This window comes from Aythya ferina (assembly GCF_964211825.1).
Source record: "Aythya ferina genome assembly, contig: HAP1_SCAFFOLD_294, whole genome shotgun sequence".
NCBI classification, from domain to species: domain Eukaryota; kingdom Metazoa; phylum Chordata; class Aves; order Anseriformes; family Anatidae; genus Aythya; species Aythya ferina.
Window position 1 is genome coordinate 1 of NW_028181256.1, and position 25,599 is coordinate 25,599.

Consider the following 25,599-nt stretch of genomic DNA (forward strand, 5'->3'; position numbering starts at 1 on the left):
CGGTCAGGGGAATGCAATTGTCCACAGTTCCCTGAGCGGTCCCATTGGCAATCTGAGCTCGCACATGAACTCAGGTTGTTTTAAGAGTTAACTGGTTTTCTGTTTCTGTGACAACTCTCTCTTGGACCCATCATGGTCCCTTTGCCCCAAAGGGCTAACACCCATGATTTTAAGATCTCTGCCTCGGGCAGAGGCAGAACTATTAACATTCCTACATCCTCTTTCCCTGCTCATTCAACTTCAAACACCTTTAACACTTTCAACAACCCTTTTAACACTTCCTTTATCTTTCTCCAGCCTGTACTTCTCTAATGCCATCATCAAAGGCTCAGTCAGGGGCCAACTTAATTCCGTACCTTTTCCCACCAAGATGCTGAAACATCAGTATACAACATTTCATCCTGTTCTGCTTCTCAAAAAACAACATTAACTGTAGCAAAATATTATAGTTTAAAGTTCCATTTAGGGGCCACTCTTCTCCACATTCCAGCTTATAAAGCAGCCACCACTGATTACGATATTTTATCAATGTTTTCCTGTTCACACTTCCACCGGCAGATCCTCCAATATCCTTCCAGTGACTTAAAACACATCCTAACACACTTTTCTTTAAAATTTCACTGCTTGTTTGCCCCCCCATTTTCCAGTTTACACTTTCAGAATACACATGTTACTTGCAAAAGCGTATCACAAAACGTATCACTCACAAAAATACGGGCACGCATTATCTTTCAGTAGCGATGTCACAAAACTACTATTACCAGCAATATTGCCAAAATCACAATAACAATAGTCAGAGTCAAATTCCACATGCGATAAGTCAGAAAACCGAACTGTGTAACACCGTAACGATATCTTTCTTATAACAATGCCACGAACCTACTATTACCACCAGAAAAATAGCCAAAATCACAGTAACAATAACCAAAGTTAAATACCATACTCCATGAGTCAGAAAACCGAAATAGACAACACAATTCCAGATGGACCTTAAAGCGAGCTCTTTCCTTAAGGTCCCCAAATATACTTATGGTGCTTACCACAAAGTATATACCAAACACTGCCTCGCAGAAGATCGCCTTCTGACTTACAGACAGTTCCAGATACAGATGGACCCCAAGGTCCCCAGATATACTTGTGGCACTAACCACAAAGTATATACCAAATACTGTCCTGCAGAAGTCACCTTCCGACTTACTGGACAGTCCCAGATGACCGGTCTACCAGAAAACCAAACCAGAATAAAGAATATACTCACTTACAATGATGGGGTCCTTGTCTGCCTCCGCAGTGATCCGGTGAGTCGAGGAGTCCCTCCGGGAAATCCCGGGGGTACCCTAGGGAGTCCTGTCCCCAGCGGGTCCTGCGGTCCGGCAGAGAGGTCGTCCCATCTGGGGTGCCAGATTGATTCAAAGATCGAAGCCGAAATTCCTTTAAGTGGTATATTCTTTATTGCAGCGCTGGATGCACGGGGGATCTCTCCACCTATCGTGCATACCTAAAGCGGAAAGCAGTCTTGAATTTATACAATCAATCTATCAATATTCTACAAGCACCTATACATATGCATTACCTATCCCCGCCTTCCCTCGCTTCTCATGCTAATTAGCCTTTTGGCACCTTGCGCCTGCGTAGAGCCTTCCAAGAATTGTGGGCAGGGGTCTTTGGGACGTGGGCAGGGGTCTTTGGGAGGAAGACCCCGAGTCTTCCTCACAGTGTACTTTTCACCTTTGGTCAGGAATCTGCTGAATTGGCAGGTTTCTTAATTGCAAGAGCTGGTTGTTGCCAATTCTTCCCTTTGTTGTATCTTTATAATGAATTCCAATGTCCAGTTTTGAGATTTATAGTCCTTACGTTTGTTTCTCTGTCCGTCTGCCGCTTCCTTATCATGAGTTTCAGTGTCTTGTTTCGAGATATACAGTCCATGTCTGGGGATTGTCCTTGCCTCCCCAATGCCTCCCCAATACCTCCTTAATCAAGGCAATGAATATGTATAGGCGCCGGTAGAATATTGATAGATTGATTGTATAAATTCAAGACTGCTTTCTGCTTTGGGTATGCACGATAGGTGGAGAGATCCCCCCGTGCATCCAGCGCTGCAATAAAGAATATACCGCTTAAAGGAATTTCGGCTTCAATCTTTGAATCATATGGGGTTTTCAGTCCCCATCCTTCTGGTCTCTTGTCTTGAAGGAAGGCTTTTTAGGCCTCCATCACCCCAGTTCTGGCAGTGTCTTCCGGTCGCGTGTCGTGACATTTGAGTCTCTCCTTGGGTCTGGTGCAGAGCACCTGTTGTGACTTGCTGTTGCCATAGGGCTTCCCTCCGGGGGTCACTTTTTCTTGCGCCTTGTGTTGTGTGTTTTGTTTGTAGTGTTTGTGGCGTGGCTGTGTGTGTATGTGTTTGGTCTGGAGCTGTCCTGCCTGGCAGTTAGTGATGACAGCTAACGTGGCAGTGCATGGGTGTGCTAATACATTGTCCGGACTGTGTTGGCGAAGACATCTGGTCTGCCTCTGCGCACGTACTGAAGGGCAGCAGGCACAGTCATCTCTGTGGTGTTTGTCAGATGTGTGTGTGGGGGGGAAGAGTTGAGCTGCTTGTGAGCAGCTGCTCGCATAGTGCTTGAACGGTGTGCTTGAGGAGGAGGTCTGTGGAATCTTGAAAGCTTACAGATAAGGGGTTCTTGAAACTTTTATTTTTATTTCTCTCCTGTCCCCAGTAGAGTGTAAACCTTTGGAGGAACCTGTCACAGGAAAGAGCTCCTTCCGGAACTGTTCAGCGCTCCGTAGGCAGCTCGGTGACTGGCTTGGTCTACTTCCGAGGTGTGCTGAGGTATGGGGGCTGCTGTTTTGAAATGATAATATTGTAAACGGGGTCCCTTTGTGTTGTTGAGGGATGGGTGCTAATGCTGGCAGCTGAATGATTATCTTGTGACCGTTTTCATTTGTTAAAGCTGAAACACAGTGTACAACGCGGGACTTGACCGGAGCTGCTTTTGGCAAGGTGAGCGATGAACAGATGTAGCAGGTACTTTAGGGGTGCAGTTGTCACTGCAGTTACTTACCTGCACAAAGTACAGTAAAAATCCTGTTTATATTTCAGGGGTGTTGTAGCTGGCCTAAGAGAGCAGATGGAAGCATCTGCCTCGAGGGCAGGTGAGGGAGCAGAGGTTAGGGAGCAGATGAGAGTAACTGTCCCAGCTGTGCTGTGGCTTTGGATGCTGCTTCAGCCTATGCTTTTCTTTTTGTTTCACAGGTGTGTCGCACAGGCTCAGAGGGGCCAAGCTGCACTCTGAAGAGCAGCACGGGAAGGGCGGGCTGTTTGTGAGCTGGATTGGAGCAGAACTGCCAAGTAGCACGAGGTGACTGCGAAGGGTCTTGCTTTGCAGGTGCCATGGCAGGCTCTCCACAGAAGCGGTTGAGGATTTGAGAAGAGGTTGCAGATCATCGAGGAGCGACACGTGCAGGGACGGCTTGAAAACGGTATGGCTGCTTTCTCTTCTGTTTATCAGGTGTCCCAGGCGACGTGGGCTGTGATGTTAGCCTTTAGGATCGGAACAAAGCAGGTGCTGATGGCGGTCTCCTTCGGTAGGCAAAGAGGTGCCCGAAGCCCCCTCCTGTGCAGCCTGAGCACGCCTCGCTGAGGATGAAGCTTGCTTTCCAGCAGTTCTGGAAACTGTGTTGAGGCTGAAATGCTGCGTCTGTGTTCGGGTTGGGGTTGCACCTTGGTGAGTGTAGGGATGGGTTTTAAGTGGGTGCAGCGGAGGGCCCGGCCCCAGTGTCCTGTAGTGTGTTTTGACCCATCAGCATAGCCTTTTGGTTCTCAGATAGCCTGCTGAAGTAAGTGATTTTTGCTGCGAGTGGAACGGAATTGATTTTGTTGGCGTATAATCTGTTCTGCTCCTAGATTTTTCTTTCTGCGTAAATAAAAGTTTGAGCTAATTCGAGCTGAAAAAGCTTCAGTTACTTGCTTGGTGGTAATGTCCTTCTAACATTCAAAGCTGCAGTGAAAGCATGGGGATTGTTGCTTCTAGAAACTCCCCAGTTCTCCTGTCTGCCCTCTGCATGCTGTTGAGCTAAGCCTTATAAATAAGTAAATAAACCACAGCTGCCGCTCCTCCTCTTTCTACTTTCATGTGCTTTGCCCCTCCCCTTTCCCAGGTGATTGGGTTTGGGTGCTGGGTGGGACCAAAAGGTATATGAGCCCCAAGTATGCCGTCAGAGAGCTCCTTCTGCCTGGGCTGCTCTTTGGGGGTAAGTGCTTTGTTTTTCCTTCAGTCAGTTGCCGGGTTCTCTAGGCGGGCTGGAGTCTATGGATTTCTGGAATTCTAAGGGCTTGGAATTCACTTCATAGAGGGATATTTAGCAGAGGTTGCTGGCTCACTTTTTTTTTGGGATGGTGGGATGATACGCTCCTGTGTTTGATCTGTATTTTAATCTCTAGATGAATCAACCCACTCGTGTAACTCTCCAGAGGACTAAAACCAGCTTGATGACATGCTACAAGAGGCTTGACCGCGTTGGTGCAGTATTACCAAGAGTCTGAGCAGGGTCACCTTTTTCATCTGCAAAGGGTATGTCTGTCATTACCCCTGCCGGGGCTGCTATGCATTCATGGCCTTGTGGCATTTGTGGACTTCAGTTTGTTTGTTTGTTTGTTTGTTTGTTTTTTATTTGTCTGACTCTGGTCTCTGTGTTTGAGTCCTCTGCATGTGCCGCGCTGTTTGCGTATCCATTGTGGATGTGACCTTCTCTCTTTGTTTCTTGTAGCTCAGGGCGTAGGCACGGAAGCTTGAACGAAGCATGAGGGTGAGTGGACAGCAGTGGGGGCCCCGAGTTGCTCGGTGGACTGTGTGAGTCTGCTTCAGCTGTCGGGCCGGCTTTGCAAGTGCCTTGCGACAGCAGAGTACGTCTCCTGCCACGTTTCTGACACGTGCCAGACGTCAGCGGTTCCAGGGTTCCAGTTCCTGAAATGCTGGAGATGCTCGGAGCACGAGAGGGGCTGGGGGAGAGGGGACAGGGGAGATGGGGGCGGCTGCGGCGGCGGGGGGGGGCAGAGAGGGCAGCAGGAGGAGGTGCCGTTGCGTGCGCGTGGCCGACGCCCCTCTGGATTGGCTGGAGTGCTCCGTCCCGAGGCATGCTGGGAGCTGTAGTTCTGCGCTGCCGGGCGGCCACGTGGGCTCCGGGCTGCGCGGCCGGGCCGGGGCCGGGCCGGGGCCGGGCCGTGCGCGCCGGGAGGCGCAGGTTGCCGCTGGCGGCGAGCGCGGTTGCCGGCGGTGAGGCGAGCGAGAGCCTCCGGGGGTGCCTCCTCGGAGCGTCGGGCCGGGAGGGGCGGGGGGTGTTGAGGCCGGGCGCGGGTCCTCGCTGCGCTTGATCGTTGGGCTGCGCCGCGCCGCGCCTCGGAGGCTTTCCTCTCCCTGCGTCCTGACAGCCGGCTCTCTCCTTGTGCTGCGGTTCACCGGGGCAGAAGCAGCTCCCCGCCGCTAGGACCCCTGCGGGGTTTGTTGCCGAGCGAAGGTGGCGCACCGGGTAAAGCGAGGAAAGCCGCAGCTGGCGTGCTGCGGTCGCAGGGTTCTCAGGAGAGAGAGCAGCCCGTCCGTCCCGACTGCCCAGGTAAGTCGCAGCGACCTCGGGGTGGAATCGAGGCGTGCTCGTAAGCTTCCTGCAGCCCCGGCTCCAAGGCTTCATTGAATTTGCGGAAGCGCGAGCTGCTCGGCGCTGGGAAGCGCAAAGGGAAGGAAGGCACGTAGTGCCTGCCGAGTCGTAGTAGCCTCTTAGACCTAGAATGAACTGGCCTGTCAGGCTCTGTCTGTTGCTCAGTCTTTGGTACGAGAGGCTAAACTTTGTCCCGCCTCAGCTTTCGGAGTTGTCCTAGGAATAGACCGGTGCTTGCGGGGCTTTCCAGGACGCTGGTTGCGGTCAGTGAGGACAGACGTGAGAGGCAATTTCTGTCTGTCTGTCTGCCTGTCTCTTGGTTATGTCCCAAGAGTTTTGCTTGAACTGTGTGCAATAAAGGAGGCCTTGGGCCTGTACTGAGCAGCGAGAGAGAGCAAAACTCTGCGTAAGCACTGGCCGTGGCAACGTTGCTTGGGAGTTGAGCGGCTGGGGGTCTTTCCAGAGGTGGGGGGTCTTCCCAGCGGAACTCGGTACGCAGGCAGAAACGTGACCTTCGAGGTCTTTGTTTGTCTTGCGCTGCAGCTGTGGTATTTGCCCCATAACTGTATGGAGTTGCTGAATTCTAGAGGGGATGATGATAGAGACGTCCCTGGTTCAGCCTTTTTTTGCCGCAGTCCTTGCAGAAGTTCTGGAAAAATGAGTAGTATCCTTCTCTTTAAGTTCACCTTTTAAAGAGTTCTTCCTGCAGACTCCTGTCTCCGTGGTTTAGGTACGTGATTTGTGTGAAACAGAGCCAGGCTTTCCTGTTAACGAGTGCCCTGATTGAAATTCCCTGTTGTTGGAGAACAAGAACCATCAGTGGTGCTTGGCAGTTTAAAACCTCTTGGCTTACGCAAAGGCTAACTTGCCAAAGCGAATGGGAAGTAGCCTAAAGTTCAGTAAATGCGCTGAATAGAAAAGGCCGTCTTCTTGACGGGAAAAGAGCTTTGCAGAACGTGAGCTTTGTTTCCCGTAGGGCTCCCTGCTTGCCCACCTGTTCAGCGATTACTGCAGGCTTTGACTGGTCCCCTCAGGCCCAATATCGCACACGTGCTGTGCTGCAGACGGTGCCTTAGCTTCCTTGCCGTCTCGTGCTGCGTTACTTGTACCTGCAGAAAACTTACTTCAGTGTCACAGAAACCCCGTGGGAAGCGTTCCCGACTCACGCCGGTAGGACCATCCCGTCGCGGCTGGTAAAATCCAGGAGCAGGACGATGCTTGGAAGAACGTCACCTATGGAGGAGAAGACAACAGTCTCCTTCCTGTTAGGCAACAGGTTTCCAAGACTGGTTTCCCCACCCCCCTGTGCGTTTTGAAGGAGGCAGTCCCTAAGCTGATGCAATCCAACTATCCAACTGCATCTGAGATGCTGGTTGTTACTTCCATAAGCTATAAAGGAACTTAATGTGTTCTGTGTTTTCAGGTCGAGGCTTGTGTGCGTGAGTTTGGCTTGTCGCGATGGCCGGTGTAGATGATCGCTCACGTGCTCCTTGTGCTGATGCTGGATCTGCCCCACGGTAAAGGACCGCATGCTGTGTGTTCAGCTTTTCTTCCTTACCGTGTCGTCCGTATGTATGTATGTATTTACTTCTCTGAAGGAAAGGGTGGATTTTTCGTGGGTCCCTCTGTGCGCGTCTCGAACCAGGCTGCAGTAAATACGCGTAAGCGAGTAGGCTGCTGCAGCGCGTCCTGGACAGTATCAGGGTGCTACTCTGCTAGCAGTGGAGAGCTGGGTGAAGGTGCCCAGGGTAAGGGCTTGTTCTGCCTCAAGTTGAACAGAAAGTTTCAGGAGTTGAGCATCCCAGGGGATGTTTGTAGGACTGCTGTTAGACGATAAAGGTTCGGATGGCTGTCGACGAAGGGGATTTTGTTGGTTCTTTTTCGATAGCTGTTCCTGCCAAAGATCGCGTCGGTCACAAAAGGTAGTAGTAACCTTGCGGTTTCTATGTTCTGTAGCGTTTGTACTAAAATACACTGGCAGATGAATAAATGAGCAGGTACAAATACACGTGACTCTGTAGCTGAGACTAAATAACGTGCAGTTTCTTCTGTGTTTTATCTTTCAAAGCACGTTGTTGCTGAGCGCCTGAGCTTTTTGCTCGCGTTACCGAGGAAAGGAATGGCAGTGCTTCTTCCCCCCTCATCTCTCTTTTTTTTTTTTTTTTCCCCCCTCTCCTCTTCTTCCTCGATGACAGGGTACTCGAAATGTTTTCCTCGCATGTCCACGTGAAAAACGAAATAAATAAATAAATGCTGATGGTGAAGACACTGACAGAATTGGGTGACATTTTCAAGGTAGAGGAGGGGCGAAGAATGTGGAAATTCCTGGTACATTAGTGGTGCTCTGTTAACAAAACTGACGTATACGCCACTTGCTGTTCCTAGTTTTTTGGTTTGGTTTTCCTTTCAGTAGTCTCCCCGAAGGCTTTTGCGGACACACGGTGTATCTTTTCTGTTCTTCCAGTATTCGTTTGTCAGGAAAGACGACCATGCAATCCGAGGGCTGTGGACAACCATCTACCAGGTGGTTGTTGCAGCCTCCATCGGTCATGTTATTTGTGCTTTTAGCTCGCCCTCTCCTATATCTTGAGTTGAATTTCTTTTTTTTTTTTTTTTTTTTTTTTGGCAACGCTATGTTTGCAGTGATAGCATTGCTGCCGAGGTATTTTTGACTAAAAATGATCTTAACTGTAGTAGTGAATTCACAGAGTGTGGCTTTGTGTAACGACTCCCGCGATCACAACTTTTTTTTTTTTTTTTTTCCTTTGTCACAGATAGGAGGAAAGCTCTTTCCGGAGAGATGGAAAGAAAGTTGTTTCAGAATACGTTCAGAATGTCTGAAGTTGTTTTGGAATTTTTTTTTGTTTTGTTTTGTTTTTTTAGTAGTTAACGGTAGTACAGCCCACAGAGCAATTTCTTTGTGCGTGAGAACTCGCGGGTTAACTGAAAGTTACTTGTTTTATTATAAAACTAGGATTTGAAGCCACGGGCATTCAGAAATGCATATGATATGTCTTGTCACAGTCTTCTAGATCAGCTAACCGGAATGAGAACCAATCTTCTGAAAACACGCAGGGATATCGTGGGGCAGGATGAAGGTAAATGGACACAATTATTTATTAATATTCTGGTACAGCTATTTAATTCACCTAAGTAGTGTTTCTGTCCTCGGTGTGGGAGAGGAAGTAGACTTTGCATCGTTTCTTGGGTCAGTCGTCCTTCCCTAGATTCCGAAGGAAAAGAATGAAATTTCTGCCTTCTGTCACAAAACATGTTGTGCGTGCTTGGAATTTGAAAATTAAGTTTCATGGGTGAGCTTTCCTGTGCAACAGGATGCAGTAGATGTTCTTATAGTGACGGTGAAAGGAAAGAGGGGCTTTATTTGCCTTTTGCTTTTCCTTTGTTTTGTAGAGGGAGGAAATAGTGATTTCTAGATCTTAAATGCTAACACTGGAAATGGAAGCATGCGAGGCTTGTATTTCCTTAGTCTTAAGGTAGACTAAATTTAGATACCTTGTTCTGCTGCAGACTGCCTTCACGGCGTTCCTGTTGCTCAAAGGGGAAATCATCAGGAGTAGTTGAAAATGATGCCTTCACCCCTTCGGGAGATCGATCCAGATCAACCAAAAAGGCTTCTTCATACACTTGGCAGTCTGTTCAAACAGGATGAGAAGGTAGGAGAAGTCTTGCTATCTGCTGTATCATTATTTGAAAAGTAACTGAATTGTAACACGGAGGCAAATACTCTGGTAGTGAATTGACGAAGCAATTGTTTTTTACTTATATTTAAAAAAAAAAAAAAAAGTCTTTTCAGGGTACGATGATAGATGAAGCAGATAAATTTGTTGCTGGGCCTCAGAATAAGATCAAGCGTCCTGGAGAGCCCAATACTCCAGCATCACTAAAGAGAGAAGGCGTAGCACGTCGCCGCTATTGCGACGGCCACAGTCACTGTTGTGACAAACCATGTTGGTGGGAAAGGGCCACCCTGTGCTGCTGGATCTCCGTCACCATATCTGAACCTCAAAGGCATGCCAACAAATAAAAGTATGTTGGAGTTGTTGTAGTACAGGAACTTGTGTGGTCATAAATGGACATAATGTGCAGGAAAAAAAAAAAAGGTCTCCGTGCTTTCTGTGTTAATTCAAAAGGACACGTAAGTTTTAGAGTTAATTGGGACTGAATTTCTTTGGTCGGCTTAGACAAACAGGCTGTTGCTATAGGTAACGAAGTCCTGAATGAGCAATAATTTGGAACTGTTTCTAAAAAGTGCTGAAACCTTTCACCACGATGGTTTGGCGGTAGCAAGGATTTCATTTCAGCTTTTAATTCTCATTTGTGTATTCTATAGTGGGGAAGGGAGAAGTGGGGAAGGAAAGTGTGTAAAAAAAAAAAAAAAAAAAATTTTTAAATTTCTCACAAATAGTAATTTACCCACCTGTTGCAGCAGAGTCGAAAGAAAAATTTGCTGGAACTCGGGGAAGGAGGGGAAACTTTAGTTTACTTTAGTCACTGAAATGGGAATACAGCAAATAACTTCACGACAGTCATATGAGACGGTAGCAGCCCAAAAGGAGGTATTCCTGTGGTTGCGTCAAAGGGTGAATAAAACTACTGAAGTGATCTGACAGTGCTGAGTAACTCTCTCCACAGTACTTTCAACAAGAAGGGATGCAGAATAACGTCCTTCTGTGTTTTTTGATCCTGCAGTTATATGCACTACTAAGCTCCTTCTTAATTTTCAGACACTGGTATCAGTACTGTCCAAGATGGTAATGGAGAGAAGAAAGCAGAAAACTGTCAGTTGCTGGAAAAGCAAATTGATGGCTTGTCTGTGCAAATGGCTTCTTCGGTTCCAGCTGTTAAGGGAGAGGATGAAATGTCACCTGGTGACTTAGACTCTCTACATGATGAGTTCAATTGCTTAAATGATGCAAAGACGGCTTGGATCGTAAACCTGGTACCAATGCACTTGTTCGAGGGCCTCTAAATTACAGCGTGGCTGGAGATGACCAAAAACGAGTGATGGAGTCTACTTCTGAATCTGTGCCAAATTGATTTAAAATAACACCTACAATGTTGGAGGGAAGCGATGCTGGCATTAAAATCAGAGTGGTGAAAGAGGTTCGCAAACGTGGAAGAAGTAAGTTCTTTATTAGTGTATTAAAAATAGGCTAGGGGTACAGAAGACTTTTTCTTGAAATGAGGATCTATTTTGAAAATAAAACCTCAGATTTGGAATGATTTTTGATTAGTCGTGTACAAGTAGTGGAAGAACAAGAAAGTAAGTACATGTATTCACAGTCCAACTTTATATCCTCACTGTCCTTACTGCAGCACTCTTAAGCAGGCTTAGTCACAGCGCCATTCGTGTTTTCATAGTTGGTTCAGAGAAGAAAACACAGAAACCAATGAAAAAATACTGTTGTTTCACATCTAAGGTGTCCGGTTCATTCTTTGGCGCTACTTTTTTTTTTTTTTTTTTTGTTAAACTTTATACGAGACAATCGTGCTCATGCTCCACATAGATCGGTCATCTTGTAAAGAGTAGTTATCTTAAACCTCTGCTTTCAAAAATGACAGCTCTAGGTTGAAACGTGGCTTGGTATCCCTTTGTTTCTATTAACTGCTGATCATGGCAGCGTGTTCGTGGAGATGCAAGGCTTCTCTGCTGATTAAACCTAGTCTGCATTTTCCAAGGGCAGGTGTTTCTAGATACTGCTCTTTTAAGAGAACAAAATTCAGCGTTACATTTGAATATCAGCTAATCGATATCACTTCAAATTATTGGTATGCTGGCTTTTTTTTCTTACGTGCATTACTGTATGCAGAAATGGGAAACTCTAGGCTTTGTTGTTTTTCCTTTGGCTGTTGAGATTTACTGAAAATGCATTTACAAGATCTGTTTCTAATATCCGTTTGGATCTCTTCTTTAAGATCGTGAAAAAAATCTTCTCTCTTCTTGAGGAGGTACGTACAAGGACCGATGGAAACTCAGAAGTATTTCATTGAATTTGCTATAAGGGAAGGAGCAAGGTTTGTATAGATACGAATGATTCGGAGTTAAACGCTAACGTTGTTCATGATAGCAAATCTCAGTCTTTTCCAAAACAAGTGTTTTGTTTTGACATACTTAAATTATTACAGTTTCAGCGGTCAAACTGCCGTTGTATTTTCTGAAGTAAATGGTCGTTACCTAGAGCTGAAGTGTGAAATAGAAAGATACGGGTGGTTATGGAAGAAAGACCCAGAATTTGCGTGGGTTGGGGAAAGATGGCTGTATCAAATTAAATTTGCCATTCTGGCGTCAGAAATGAGGGAAGCTCTTCCATGCTGGAAACAGAGAGCCTCTGCTAATACTGTTTGTCGTGGCCAAATAATACTGAGTTATTTAACTGCTGTTTTTGGAAGAAGAAATGAAATTACTTCCCTAGGTTTAAAAATCGTGTCTTAATACAGCACTTAGAGAGAACGCTAGAGGAGCTAGAGTTCAACAGCCTACCCAACAGAGTTAATCAGGTGAACGGTAGATAATAGTGTACCAGCCAGAGGAATACGGACCGGGAATGAGTTTGCTGTGCCGCAGAAGAGTGGAAGAGGACGTAGCTGTTGCCCTCGCCATCCTGGCGGTCAAGTGATCTTACTGTCAGAGTCCGAGAAGAAGCAGCAGAGCTTTAACTTTACGAACCTCTATCGGCAGAAGCTGGGCTGTAACCTTAAGGACGTGCTATGAAAGGTGTGGCTTTTTTCCTGTGGAGGGTGCTCTTTGCTCAACAGGCTGAAAAAAATAACCATTGCTGCCCCTCCTGCAGGTGGTGAGAATTTACTCACTTGAATACTGTCATTAGCCGTTTTACGTGCAATAGGCAGTGGATCGCACTAAAATGGGGCACTGTCAAATGCACACAGTGTCTGCATTGTGGAGAGATCCCATCTGGTGTGTGTGTGTGTGTGTGTGTCCCAATAAAAAAACAAACAAACAAACAAAACTCCCAGAAACACCTGCACTGGTAATATTGCATGTTGCCAGCACAGAGACGAGGGCCTTGTTCCCGAGAACTGCTAGCCATGCCTTTAAACTTGAGATTCAGCGTAGATCGAGAGTAAAGAAACTGCTGTTGTGTTAATGAAAGCTAAAGACAGCCCTGTGACTGTTACCACTTGGTGGTTACTAAACAATCTACCTCAGACTCTCTTCTGTTTTTATCTGCAGACATTATGAAAGCGCACCTGAGGCTTCCCAGGTCCCTGACTTCAGTTCTCTTTCATCCCGTGAGGAGGACGGAGATTCTTCAGGTGGCCTTGCCTTGGCACACGCTGTGCTTTGGAAGCACTAAAAATAAATGCTTTTAAAAGTGTGCATTTATTTTAATGTTCATACAAAAGAGATTGGTTTTGAACAGTGTTGTTACCGGATCACTAATTTGATATTTTAACTGTATACATTTTTTTGAACATAGGTGGGTGGGTGTGGGTGTGTGTATATGTATATGTATATATATATATATGTATATATATATATATATATATATATAAAAAAATAAACCCTTTTATTAATTCTCGTTAAGTGCTGATCTGAGGAGTCTGTAATGGGCAGCGCTGAATTCCTCGAATTGTCTGTCACCAACAGACCGCTAATATTTTTTGTGAAACCAGTCTGCATATCCTGAAACCCCACTTCTGGTAATAGCTGCGGAATGTGTTTGTTACTTACCTCCCGGTAGCACGTACCCTGGAGCACCTGCCTCATCAGTCAGCTCAGCCTGTACAGGGTGTACATTTTTGCTCCAAGGCTAAAGTGTTAAAGACACCAAGTTCCAGCTTACCAAATCCTTGGTTACCCGAGTTAATATCCTCTCTTCCGTTCCTCTTACTCTTTTGTTCAAAGGTAATGTTGTGAATCACAGAAAATGCAACGAAGACTGGAGCACCTGCACGTAATTAATATTTTCCTTTTAAACGGTAATATGCCAGTAGTAAGTGGCTCTTCAGATAATTTTATTTTCGGTTGTTCTCATTTAAAAACAGCCTCCTGCTCCTTTAACAGCTTTCTTTTAAAAGACAGGTTGAAGTTGTGCTGGCGTTAAGAAGCTCTTCACAAGGTATTGGGGCTGTCCTGAGGATTCCACTTGACCAGCCAGCAGAAGAGGCAGGGAAACATACTTACATTGATGGCCTGAACTTCTCTTCCTATTACTCTTTTTAGTACTAGCCAGCGTGTGTGAGACATCTTTTCCTTCTCCTGTGAAGCAGTGGGCTGGTCTTTCTGGAAGAGGTTGTTTGACCATTGGAATTACACCAGTGAGATTCAAGAAGGAAATAAAATCCAAAAGCAGCAGCGTATCTTTATTACTACGTTAAGTGAGAAAGTGACACTTGGAACGAACTCGTTATAAACAATTCTGAACTCTTTTTCTTAGCGGGAACGTACTTACCTGTACTGTTGAACGTACTTGGGGGGGGGGGGGAAAAAAAACCAAACAAACCACAGTAGTACCTTGGAATACATAGGGCGATTCATCCCTTCAGGATCATTACACGGCAGCTGTATGTCACCACAATACACCTCTTTTGCTTAATGGTGGACTTCTAAGAGGGAATTTACTTGGGTCAGGTATACTGTGTGTATGTGGTTTTATGCACGTAGAACTGCCTGTACTACACTATCTTTTAAATAGGCGGTGGTAAGAGGAGACAGCTTTCTTCTAGTAGATTCTTCCTTAAGTTTCTTTAGTGATTCCGGGGGCGCTCACTTGACCGTGATGTGCCTGACCTGGTTAGCATCTAAACCTCCTCCTCTGATGCGGTACAGCTGTCTGCTAAATTAGTTACAGAAAGATGGTGACTTTAACTCAGACAGTTCTCTCTTACCTCGCTATTGTTTTATCTGGATAATTTGAATTTGGATTAGAGCAGCGGAGGGAAAAGATGCCTTACACTGAAACGGACGCGAGTCTGTGAGAAGAAAGCCAGGCGTCCTTGGAGACTGTGCCAATGAAAAGGGGAAGAAAAATGAGTGGAATAAATCTGAGTGCACGTAGTCCTGCATCCCGAAGGGAGCACAGAAGGAAGGTTGCTTGCTTAGAAGAGCAGTGGATGCTTCGTGCCCGCCTTAAAGAGAATATTAACAGAGAGACTTCTTTGTAAGACAAGCTGCCCCGCGGGGTGTGGGTAGCAAATACGTTGGAAAAAATACAGCCCCAAGCTCCGAATGGCACAGTAGGCGAGCTGTGATCCGCCCGCCAAGGCCTCCCGCGGGCGCCCTCTGCCGCCACCTGCTGGTGGGAAAGGGGTACTGCAGGCGGCCGAGGGGCGCGCATGCGCGGTGGCACCGGCGGGCGCCCTCTGCCGCCACCTGCTGCTGTTATTCGGGTACTGCAGGCGGCCGAGGGGCGCGCATAGCGCGGTGGGGCCCGGGGGGCGCCCTCTGCCGCCACCTGCTGGTGGGAAAAGGGTACTGCAGGCGGCCGAGGGGCGCGCATGCGCGGTGGCGCCGGCGGGCGCCCTCTACCGCCACCTGCTGGTGTTATTCGGGTACTGCAGGCGTCCGGGGGCCGCGCATGCGCGGTGACGCCCGCGTGCGCCCTCTGCCGCCACCTGCTAGTGGAAAATGCGTACTGCAGGCGTCCGGGGGGGGCGCATGCGCGGTGGGGGTCCGGTTGCGCCCCCTGCCGCCACCTGCTGGTGGGAAGCGAGTACTGCAGGCTGCCGGGCGCCACGAATGCCGCATGACGCCCGCGGGCGCCCTCTGCCGCCACCTGCTGGTGGGAAGCAAGTACTACACGCGGCCGGGGGACGCGCATGCGCCGTGGGGTCCGGTGGCGCCCTCTGCCGCCACCTGCTGGTGCAAAACGAATACTGCAGGCGGCCGGGGGACGCGCATGCGCGTTGGCACCGGCGGGCGCCCTCTGCCGCCACCTGCTGCTGTTATTCGGGTACTGCAGGCGGCCGAGGGGCGCGCATAGCGCGGTGGGGCCCGGGGGGCGCCCTCTGCCGCCACCTGCTGGTGGGAAAGGGGTACTGCAGGCGGCCGGGGGACGCGCGTGCGCGTTGGCACCCGCGGGCGCCCTCTGCCGCCACCTGCTGGTGGGAAAAGGGTACTGCAGGCGGCCGGGGGCCGCGCATGCGCAGTGACGCCCGCGTGCGCCCTCTGCCGCCACCTGCTGGTGTTATTCGGGTACTGCAGGCGGCCGGGGGCCGCGCATGCGCGGTGACGCCCGCCTGCGCCCTCTGCCGCCACCTGGTGGTGCAAAACGAATACTGCAGGCGGCCGGGGGGTGCGCATGCGCGGTGAGGCCCGCGGGCGCCCTCTGCCGCCACCTGCTGGTTTTAGTCGGGTACTGCAGGCGGCCGAGGGGCGCGCATGCGCGGTGAGGCCCGCGGTCGCCCTCTGCCGCCACCTGCTGGTGGGAAAAGGGTACTGCAGGCGGCCGAGGGGCGCGCATGCGCGGTGGCGCCGGCGGGCGCCCTCTGCCTCCACCTGCTGGTGGTAAAGGGGTACTGCAGGCATCCGGGTGACGCGCATGCGCCGTGGGCGTCCGGTGGCGCCCTCTGCCGCCACCTGGTGGTGCAAAACGAATACTGCAGGCGGCCGGGGGGCGCGCATGCGCGGTGGGGTCCGGTGGCGCCCTCTGCTGCCACCTGCTGGTGTTATTCGGGTACTGCAGGCGGCCGGGGGGCGCGCATGCGCGGTGGGGTCCGGTGGCGCCCTCTGCCGCCACCTGCTGGTTTTAATCGGGTACTGCAGGCGGCCGGGGGACGCGCATGCGCAGTGACGCCCGCGTGCGCCCTCTGCCGCCACCTGCTGGTGGGAAAAGGGTACTGCAGGCGGCCGAGGGGCGCGCATGCGCGGTGGCGCCGGCGGGCGCCCTCTGCCGCCACCTGCTGGTGGGAAAAGGGTACTGCAGGCGGCCGGGGGCCGCGCATGCGCGGTGAGGCCCGCGTGCGCCCTCTGCCGCCACCTCCTGACGGGAAAGGGGTACTGCAGGCGGCCGGGGGGTGCGCATGCGCGGTGAGGCCCGCGGGCGCCCTCTGCCGCCACCTGCTGGTTTTAGTCGGGTACTGCAGGCGGCCGAGGGGCGCGCATGCGCGGTGAGGCCCGCGGTCGCCCTCTGCCGCCACCTGCTGGTTTTAATCGGGTATTGCAGGCGGCCGGGGGGCGCGCATGCGCGGTGGGGCCCGGGGGCGCCCTCTGCCGCCACCTGCTGGTGGAGAACGAGTACTGCAGGCGGCCGAGGGGAGCGCATGCGCGGTGGGGCCCGGGGGCGCCCTCTGCCGCCTCCTGCTGGTGGAAAACGAGTACTGCAGGCGGCCGTGGGGCCGTGCATGCGCGTTGCTTATTACGTCGTTGTTTTTTTTGATGTGTAATTTCCTACGCTCCTAGATTTTTCTTCATATGTAAATCACACAGAATCACAGATCTTCTAGGTTGGAAGAGACCTCAAGATCATTGAGTCCAACCTCTGACCTAACACTAACGTTAGAGCTAATTCCCGTGGAAAATATTTCATTTACTTTCTTGGTTGTATTGTCCTTTCTATGTTCAAAGCTGAGGCATAAATACGGTAAATTTTGCTTCTAGAAACACCCCAGTTCTTTTGTCTGCACTCTGCATGCTGTAAACTAGGGATAGGCACAAAACAAACAAATAAATAAATAAATAAAAGAACACAGCTGCTGCTGCTCCTGCTCTCTTTCTTGTGGTTTGCCCCCTCCTCTTTCCCAGGTGATTGGGTTTGGGTGCTGGGCAGGGCCAAATGGTATAGGAGCCCCAGGCACGCCATCAGAGAGCTCCTTCTGCCCGGGCTGCTCTTTGGGGTCAGTGCTTTGTTGATGCTTCTGTTAGCTACATGCAGGGTTCTTTTGGTGGGTCAGGGTCTGGTACGATCTTTTAGAGGAAACCGATCTAGTAGTATGTGCATTTATTGCTTGAAGCTCTTTGGAGGTGATTAATTGTTATAGCACATTTATGGATAGGATGTCAATGTTATTTTGTGCGTTTGCTTTGTTGTTCTAGGTCCCTCGTGATTTTTGCAGGGTTACAGGGCAGATGCCACCAGATCTACCCCTTTTGTTGTTTTTGTTTTGTTTGATTTTTTTTTTCTTGATTTTTCTTTTTCTTTTTTGGAAGGGGGTTTGGGATTTGAGCGTCCTATTTTTTTGGGTTTGGGATTTGAGCATCTCAATTTTGCGGGTTTGGGATTTGAGCGTCTTAATTTATTGGGTTAGGGGTTTTAGGCATAGGACTTCAGGGGTTTAGTGTGGTAAATAGTTTGGGTTAGGTCCGTAGGGGTTTCGAGGATGTTTAGGGATAGGGCTTGAGGCTTTTTTGTGTAAGGGCGGGAAGGGCTAGGGTTACAGTGAGTGCGGTTAAATGTAGTTCTCGAAAGCTCGGCCTCTGATTGGCCGTGCTGGCTGTCCAGGGAATTCTGGTAGGTGTAGTTTTCCGGCACCAGGCTTCCGGTAGGCCGTGTTGACTGCCCGGAGCATGCCGGGAGATGTAGTTCTGGGACTCCGAACTTCCGGGAGGCCGTGTTGGGTGCCCGGAGCATGCCGGGAAATGTAGTTCTGGGACTCCGGACCTCCGGGAGGCCATGTTGAGCGCCCAGAGCATGCCTGGAAATGAAGTTCTCGGGAACCAGGGTTGGGCTTAGGGACTAGGGCTGGGGCTAGGGTTAGAGTTTAGGGTGAGGGTTGGGGTTAGGGTTAGGGCTAGTGAATGCTGGTTCTCTGTGTTTGCAGATGACGGTGAGCGTGTTTAAACTAATTCCAGTTGAAGAAGTTTCAGTTACTTGCTTGGTGCCGTTATCAGTTCAACATTAAAAGCTGCAGCAAAAGCGAAAGGGGATTTTTGCTTCTAGAAACACCACAGGTCTCTTGTCTGCTCTCTGAATGTTTTTGAGATAAAACAGATTTTAAAAAACAAAGGAAAGGAAAACAAAACAAAACAAAACACAGCTGCTCCTTTTGCTCTCTTCCTACTTTCATGTGCTTTGCCCCTCCCCTTTCCCAGGTGATTGGGTTTGGGTGCTGGGCGGGGCTAAATGCTATATGAGCCCCAGGCATGCCATCAGAGAGCTCCTTCTGCCTGGGCTGCTCTTTGGGGACAGTGCTTTGTTTTTCCTTCTGTCCGTTGCAGGGTTGTTTAGGCAGGCTGGAGTCTATGGATTTCTGGATTTTAAGTGCTTGGAATTCACTTAGTAGAGGGATGTTTAGTAGGGGCTGCTGGCTCAGTTTGGGGCGCGGTTGTCACTGCAGTTATTTTCCTACAGCCAATAGAGTAAAATTCCAGTTTGCCTTTTAGAGGTGCTATAAGTGGGTAAAGAGAACAGATGGAAGCGTGTGCCACGTGGGGTAGGCAAGCGGCTGACGTACAGGAGGGGATGAGAGCATGTGATTTTTTTTCTGGGGATGAAATGGACTCAATTTTGTTGGTGTATAATGTGTTCTGCTCCTAGATTTTTCTTTCAATGTGAAGAAAAGTTTGAGCTAATTCCAGGTAAGAAAGTTCCAGTTACTTGCTGGGTCGTATTGTCCTTTTAATATTCAAAGCTACAGCAAAAGCGTGGGGATTGTTGCTTCTAGAAACACCCCAGTTTTCTTGTCTGCACTCTGCATGCCGTTGAGCTAAAGCAGACTAAAAAATAAATAAATACAGGAAACACACACACAAAAAACAACAATAACAACAACAACAACAACAACAAAACCACACCATTGGGTGACGTGTTGTGAACGCAACGATCATTTAATCCCTTTGTTTTCCCAGGTGGTGTGGATGATACCGGTTGCACTGTTGGAGCTTGGATTTGGAGAGGAACAGGTGAGCATAGTTGTATGTTGCATCAGCAGTAGTCAGCGTTGTGGAGAAGGTGGGCATCATGACCGGCATGCTAGTGAATGCTGGTACTCTGTTTTTGCAGCTGATGATGAGCCTGGCAATTGACTCTTTAAGATGACGACCAGTGCCTGTGTATTTCTTGAGGCGGAGGGAATTTACCATGCAGCAACCTGAGAGCTAAGTTGGGGGGCACCTGGTATTTGCATATCTGGGGTGGCTAATGGGAGCTGGGAGCCAGAGCAGCGTGGAGCCAGCTGGCTGAAAATACTTGGTGCCGCTGCGAGGGTGGTTCAGGCTGGGTCACGTTCAGGCTGCTTGTGGCTGGGTCACCAGGCTAATAGAAGCAGCGGGATTATTTTGTAGCGTGAGTGCGTGCACCAGGCAGGACAGTTTCCTTCTGTTCGTCTGTCCTGTAGTGTTGCTTCTGCAATGTCTGTTCTGTGCTTCTGGGGTCTTGATATCCTTCTAGCTTTTTACACTGGACTGACCAGACAGGCGACTTGGTAGCGGTGCTGAAGGGCCTCAGTGCTTGTTTTGTCATCGTGGCTCTGATCCGAGCACTTCTTGTCTTGCAGTCGCTGCTTGAAGTGCAGTTCTGTTTCAGGTCTCGTGCATCATATTCGGTTTGAGATCGCATCTGTTTCCATCTTCGCTCTTGTGGAAGTCATCTGGGCCGCATCAGGAGCTCTTGCTTGGGAATTGATTTCCTAAGCGTCGTCTTATGTGATTAAGGAGGTATTGGGGAGGCAAGGACAGTCCCCAGACAAGGACTGTATATCTCGAAACAAGACACCGGAACACACGATAAGGAAGCGGCAGACGGACAGAGAAACAAATGTAAGGACTATAAATCTCAAAACCGGACGTTGGAATTCATTATAAAGACACAACAAAGGGAAGAATTAGCAACAGCCAGCTCTTGCGATTAAGAAACATGCCAACTCAGCGGATTCCTGACCAAAGATGAAAAGTACACTGTGAGGAAGACTCGGGGTCTTCCTCCCAAAGACCCCTGCCCACGTCCCAAAGGCCCCTGCCCACAGTTCTTGGGAGGCTCTACTCAGGCGCAAGGTGCCAAAAGGCTAATTAGCATGAGAAGCGAGGGAAGGCGGGGGTAGGCAATGAATATGTATAGGCGCCGGTAGAATATTGATAGATTGATTGTATAAATTCAAGACTGCTTTCTGCTTTGGGTATGCACGATAGGTGGAGAGATCCCCCCGTGCATCCAGCGCTGCAATAAAGAATATACCGCTTAAAGGAATTTCGGCTTCAATCTTTGAATCATATGGGGTTTTCAGTCCCCATCCTTCTGGTCTCTTGTCTTGAAGGAAGGCTTTTTAGGCCTCCATCACCCCAGTTCTGGCAGTGTCTTCCGGTCGCGTGTCGTGACATTTGAGTCTCTCCTTGGGTCTGGTGCAGAGCACCTGTTGTGACTTGCTGTTGCCATAGGGCTTCCCTCCGGGGGTCACTTTTTCTTGCGCCTTGTGTTGTGTGTTTTGTTTGTAGTGTTTGTGGCGTGGCTGTGTGTGTATGTGTTTGGTCTGGAGCTGTCCTGCCTGGCAGTTAGTGATGACAGCTAACGTGGCAGTGCATGGGTGTGCTAATACATTGTCCGGACTGTGTTGGCGAAGACATCCGGTCTGCCTCTGCGCACGTACTGAAGGGCAGCAGGCACAGTCATCTCTGTGGTGAGAACTAGGTTCAGTTCCTAGTTCTCGTTGTCCTTCCGAAATGTCAAATCCCAGATAGGTCACACTTTGTTGAGCCAGCTGGACTTTCTGTCAAGAGACTTGATATCCATTTAAACCCAGAAAATTAAGACGACTTCTAGTCCATTGAATACAACTCCCTTTAGTCTCGGTAGCTATTAAGAGATCATCTACATATTGTAACAAAGCACCTTCAGTGTCCGGAGGCATCCATGTTTCGAGTTCCCTTGCTAATTGGTTTCCAAAAATAGTGGGGCTATTCTTGAATCCTTGAGGTAGTAATGTCCACGTAAGCTGCGTCTTTCTGCCTGAATCGGGATTTTCCCATTCAAAGGCAAATAGGTTTTGGCTTTCTGTGGCTAAACCTAGGCAGAAGAAGGCATCTTTTAAATCCAGTACGGTAAACCAGACTTGACTATTCTTTAATTTAGTCAGCAAAGTATAAGGGTTTGCCACTACTGGATGTAAATCCTCAGTGATTTTATTTATGGCCCTCAAATCCTGAACTAGCCTATAGCTTTTTCATCTGCCTTTTTAATCGGCAATATGGGTGTATTGTATTCTGATTCGCATTCAATCAATAATCCATACTGTAAAAATTTATTAATTATCTCTTTAATTCCTTTCCTATCTTCTATCCTCAAAGGATATTACTTAACCTTAATGGGTTTCTCTCCTGGCTTTAATTTAATAATTATTAAGGTCACATTTTTACCTCTTTCAGGGGTTTCAGTAGCCCAAACTCCTGGACATACTTGATCTGTGATCTCTAAAGGTATTTCACTTTTAGGGTCAGTTTGTATTAGTGCCAAACTTAACACATTTGTTAGTTGTTCTTCTCCTATACTTAATTCCATTTTCCCTTTTTCAAAAACAATTTCTGCTCCTACTTGCTCTAATAAATCTCTACCTAAGAGTGCCCATGAGGAGCTAGGCATATGTAAAAATCTGTGTATGCCCCATTTTTTCCGTAACTTGTACTTCAAAGGTTCACAAAAATAAGCCTTTTCGGTTACACCTTGTCCTGGTTTCAGTTAGAACAGAGTTAATTTTCTTCCTAGTAGCTGGTAGAATGCTATGTTTTGGCTTAGGATGAGAAGAGTGCTGATAACACCCCGATGTTTTAATTGTTAAAGAGCAGTGCTTATACCAAGCCAAGGACATCTCAGCTTCTTGCTCTGTCCTGCCAACAGGCAGGCTGGGGGTGCAGTAAGAGCTGGGAGGGGACAGACCCAGGACAGGTGACCCAAACTAGCCAAAGGGGTATTCCATAGCATCTGACGTCAGGCTAAACAATACATAGGGGTGGCTAGCCAGGGGGAGGGGGCCGGACTGCTCGGGGTTAGGCTGGGCATCGGTCAGCGGGTGGTGAGCAATTGCATTGTGCATCACTTGTTCGTACACATTATTAGTAGTGGTACTATTATCATCATTGTATTATTATTATTATTATTATTATTTTATTTTGTCTTATTAAACTGTCTTTATCTCAACTCACGGGCTTCACTTTCCATTTCTCTCCCCCGTCCCAGAGAGGGAGGGGGAGGGTGAGCAAACGGCTGTGTGGTGTTTAGCTGCCGGCCGGGTTAAACCACGACACATCTTTTACCCTAACATAATAATTCTGTAAAGGCATTAATGCTTGATTTAGAACTAAATATGTTGCCCCATATCAATAAGAAATTTCACTTCCATTCCTCCCCTAGCTTCATTATAACCAGTGGAGGATCCGCTAGGGTAGATTCCCCAAGTCCCCATTATTCCTGTTGAAATCAGGGGTCAATTACCCTAGGAAAAGACTAGTCAATTTGTCCTCCGAAGCCAGGTCCAAACCGTTTTGTTTTATTTATTTATTTATTTATTTATTTATTTATTTATTTTCATTACATTTCAGAGTTGGTCCAAAAATTCCATAGGGGTTTCTTCTAGACCTTGTTGGAAGCATATTCTCAATTCCCAATTCATCCAGGTTTTAGTATTTACTTAACTGTTCATAATTTTCAGGATGATTCGGGTCTTAGTGGGGGTCGGTCAGGGGAATGCAATTGTCCACAGTTCCCTGAGCGGTCCCATTGGCAATCTGAGCTCGCACATGAACTCAGGTTGTTTTAAGAGTTAACTGGTTTTCTGTTTCTGTGACAACTCTCTCTTGGACCCATCATGGTCCCTTTGCCCCAAAGGGCTAACACCCATGATTTTAAGATCTCTGCCTCGGGCAGAGGCAGAACTATTAACATTCCTACATCCTCTTTCCCTGCTCATTCAACTTCAAACACCTTTAACACTTTCAACAACCCTTTTAACACTTCCTTTATCTTTCTCCAGCCTGTACTTCTCTAATGCCATCATCAAAGGCTCAGTCAGGGGCCAACTTAATTCCGTACCTTTTCCCACCAAGATGCTGAAACATCAGTATACAACATTTCATCCTGTTCTGCTTCTCAAAAAACAACATTAACTGTAGCAAAATATTATAGTTTAAAGTTCCATTTAGGGGCCACTCTTCTCCACATTCCAGCTTATAAAGCAGCCACCACTGATTACGATATTTTATCAATGTTTTCCTGTTCACACTTCCACCGGCAGATCCTCCAATATCCTTCCAGTGACTTAAAACACATCCTAACACACTTTTCTTTAAAATTTCACTGCTTGTTTGCCCCCCCATTTTCCAGTTTACACTTTCAGAATACACATGTTACTTGCAAAAGCGTATCACAAAACGTATCACTCACAAAAATACGGGCACGCATTATCTTTCAGTAGCGATGTCACAAAACTACTATTACCAGCAATATTGCCAAAATCACAATAACAATAGTCAGAGTCAAATTCCACATGCGATAAGTCAGAAAACCGAACTGTGTAACACCGTAACGATATCTTTCTTATAACAATGCCACGAACCTACTATTACCACCAGAAAAATAGCCAAAATCACAGTAACAATAACCAAAGTTAAATACCATACTCCATGAGTCAGAAAACCGAAATAGACAACACAATTCCAGATGGACCTTAAAGCGAGCTCTTTCCTTAAGGTCCCCAAATATACTTATGGTGCTTACCACAAAGTATATACCAAACACTGCCTCGCAGAAGATCACCTTCTGACTTACAGACAGTTCCAGATACAGATGGACCCCAAGGTCCCCAGATATACTTGTGGCACTAACCACAAAGTATATACCAAATACTGTCCTGCAGAAGTCACCTTCCGACTTACTGGACAGTCCCAGATGACCGGTCTACCAGAAAACCAAACCAGAATAAAGAATATACTCACTTACAATGATGGGGTCCTTGTCTGCCTCCGCAGTGATCCGGTGAGTCGAGGAGTCCCTCCGGGAAATCCCGGGGGTACCCTAGGGAGTCCTGTCCCCAGCGGGTCCTGCGGTCCGGCAGAGAGGTCGTCCCATCTGGGGTGCCAGATTGATTCAAAGATCGAAGCCGAAATTCCTTTAAGTGGTATATTCTTTATTGCAGCGCTGGATGCACGGGGGATCTCTCCACCTATCGTGCATACCTAAAGCGGAAAGCAGTCTTGAATTTATACAATCAATCTATCAATATTCTACAAGCACCTATACATATGCATTACCTATCCCCGCCTTCCCTCGCTTCTCATGCTAATTAGCCTTTTGGCACCTTGCGCCTGCGTAGAGCCTTCCAAGAATTGTGGGCAGGGGTCTTTGGGACGTGGGCAGGGGTCTTTGGGAGGAAGACCCCGAGTCTTCCTCACAGTGTACTTTTCACCTTTGGTCAGGAATCTGCTGAATTGGCAGGTTTCTTAATTGCAAGAGCTGGTTGTTGCCAATTCTTCCCTTTGTTGTATCTTTATAATGAATTCCAATGTCCAGTTTTGAGATTTATAGTCCTTACGTTTGTTTCTCTGTCCGTCTGCCGCTTCCTTATCGTGAGTTTCAGTGTCTTGTTTCGAGATATACAGTCCATGTCTGGGGATTGTCCTTGCCTCCCCAATGCCTCCCCAATACCTCCTTAATCAAGGCAATGAATATGTATAGGCGCCGGTAGAATATTGATAGATTGATTGTATAAATTCAAGACTGCTTTCTGCTTTGGGTATGCACGATAGGTGGAGAGATCCCCCCGTGCATCCAGCGCTGCAATAAAGAATATACCGCTTAAAGGAATTTCGGCTTCAATCTTTGAATCATATGGGGTTTTCAGTCCCCATCCTTCTGGTCTCTTGTCTTGAAGGAAGGCTTTTTAGGCCTCCATCACCCCAGTTCTGGCAGTGTCTTCCGGTCGCGTGTCGTGACATTTGAGTCTCTCCTTGGGTCGGGTGCAGAGCACCTGTTGTGACTTGCTGTTGCCATAGGGCTTCCCTCCGGGGGTCACTTTTTCTTGCGCCTTGTGTTGTGTGTTTTGTTT

General features: G+C 48.2%; 1 long non-coding RNA gene across 13 annotated transcripts; it reads left to right on the forward strand.

Annotated features, from left to right (window-relative positions):
* Positions 1 to 1,559: 1,559 nt before the first annotated feature.
* Positions 1,560 to 15,308, forward strand: LOC311429078. 13 transcript variants are annotated; one of them, XR_014688033.1, is made up of 16 exons: positions 1,560 to 2,830; positions 2,952 to 3,001; positions 3,387 to 3,480; positions 3,590 to 3,725; positions 4,442 to 4,571; positions 4,768 to 4,850; positions 5,465 to 5,610; positions 6,768 to 6,957; positions 7,076 to 7,169; positions 7,848 to 7,947; positions 8,677 to 8,750; positions 9,181 to 9,326; positions 10,398 to 10,795; positions 11,590 to 11,622; positions 12,112 to 12,388; positions 12,866 to 13,205. It is a non-coding gene; the product is annotated as an uncharacterized lncRNA (long non-coding RNA). The 13 variants fall into 13 exon arrangements; XR_014688034.1 differs by having other exon boundaries at positions 6,790 to 6,957; positions 12,866 to 13,204; XR_014688035.1 differs by lacking the exon at positions 6,768 to 6,957 and having other exon boundaries at positions 12,866 to 13,202.
* The last annotated feature ends 10,291 nt before the right edge of the window (positions 15,309 to 25,599 follow it).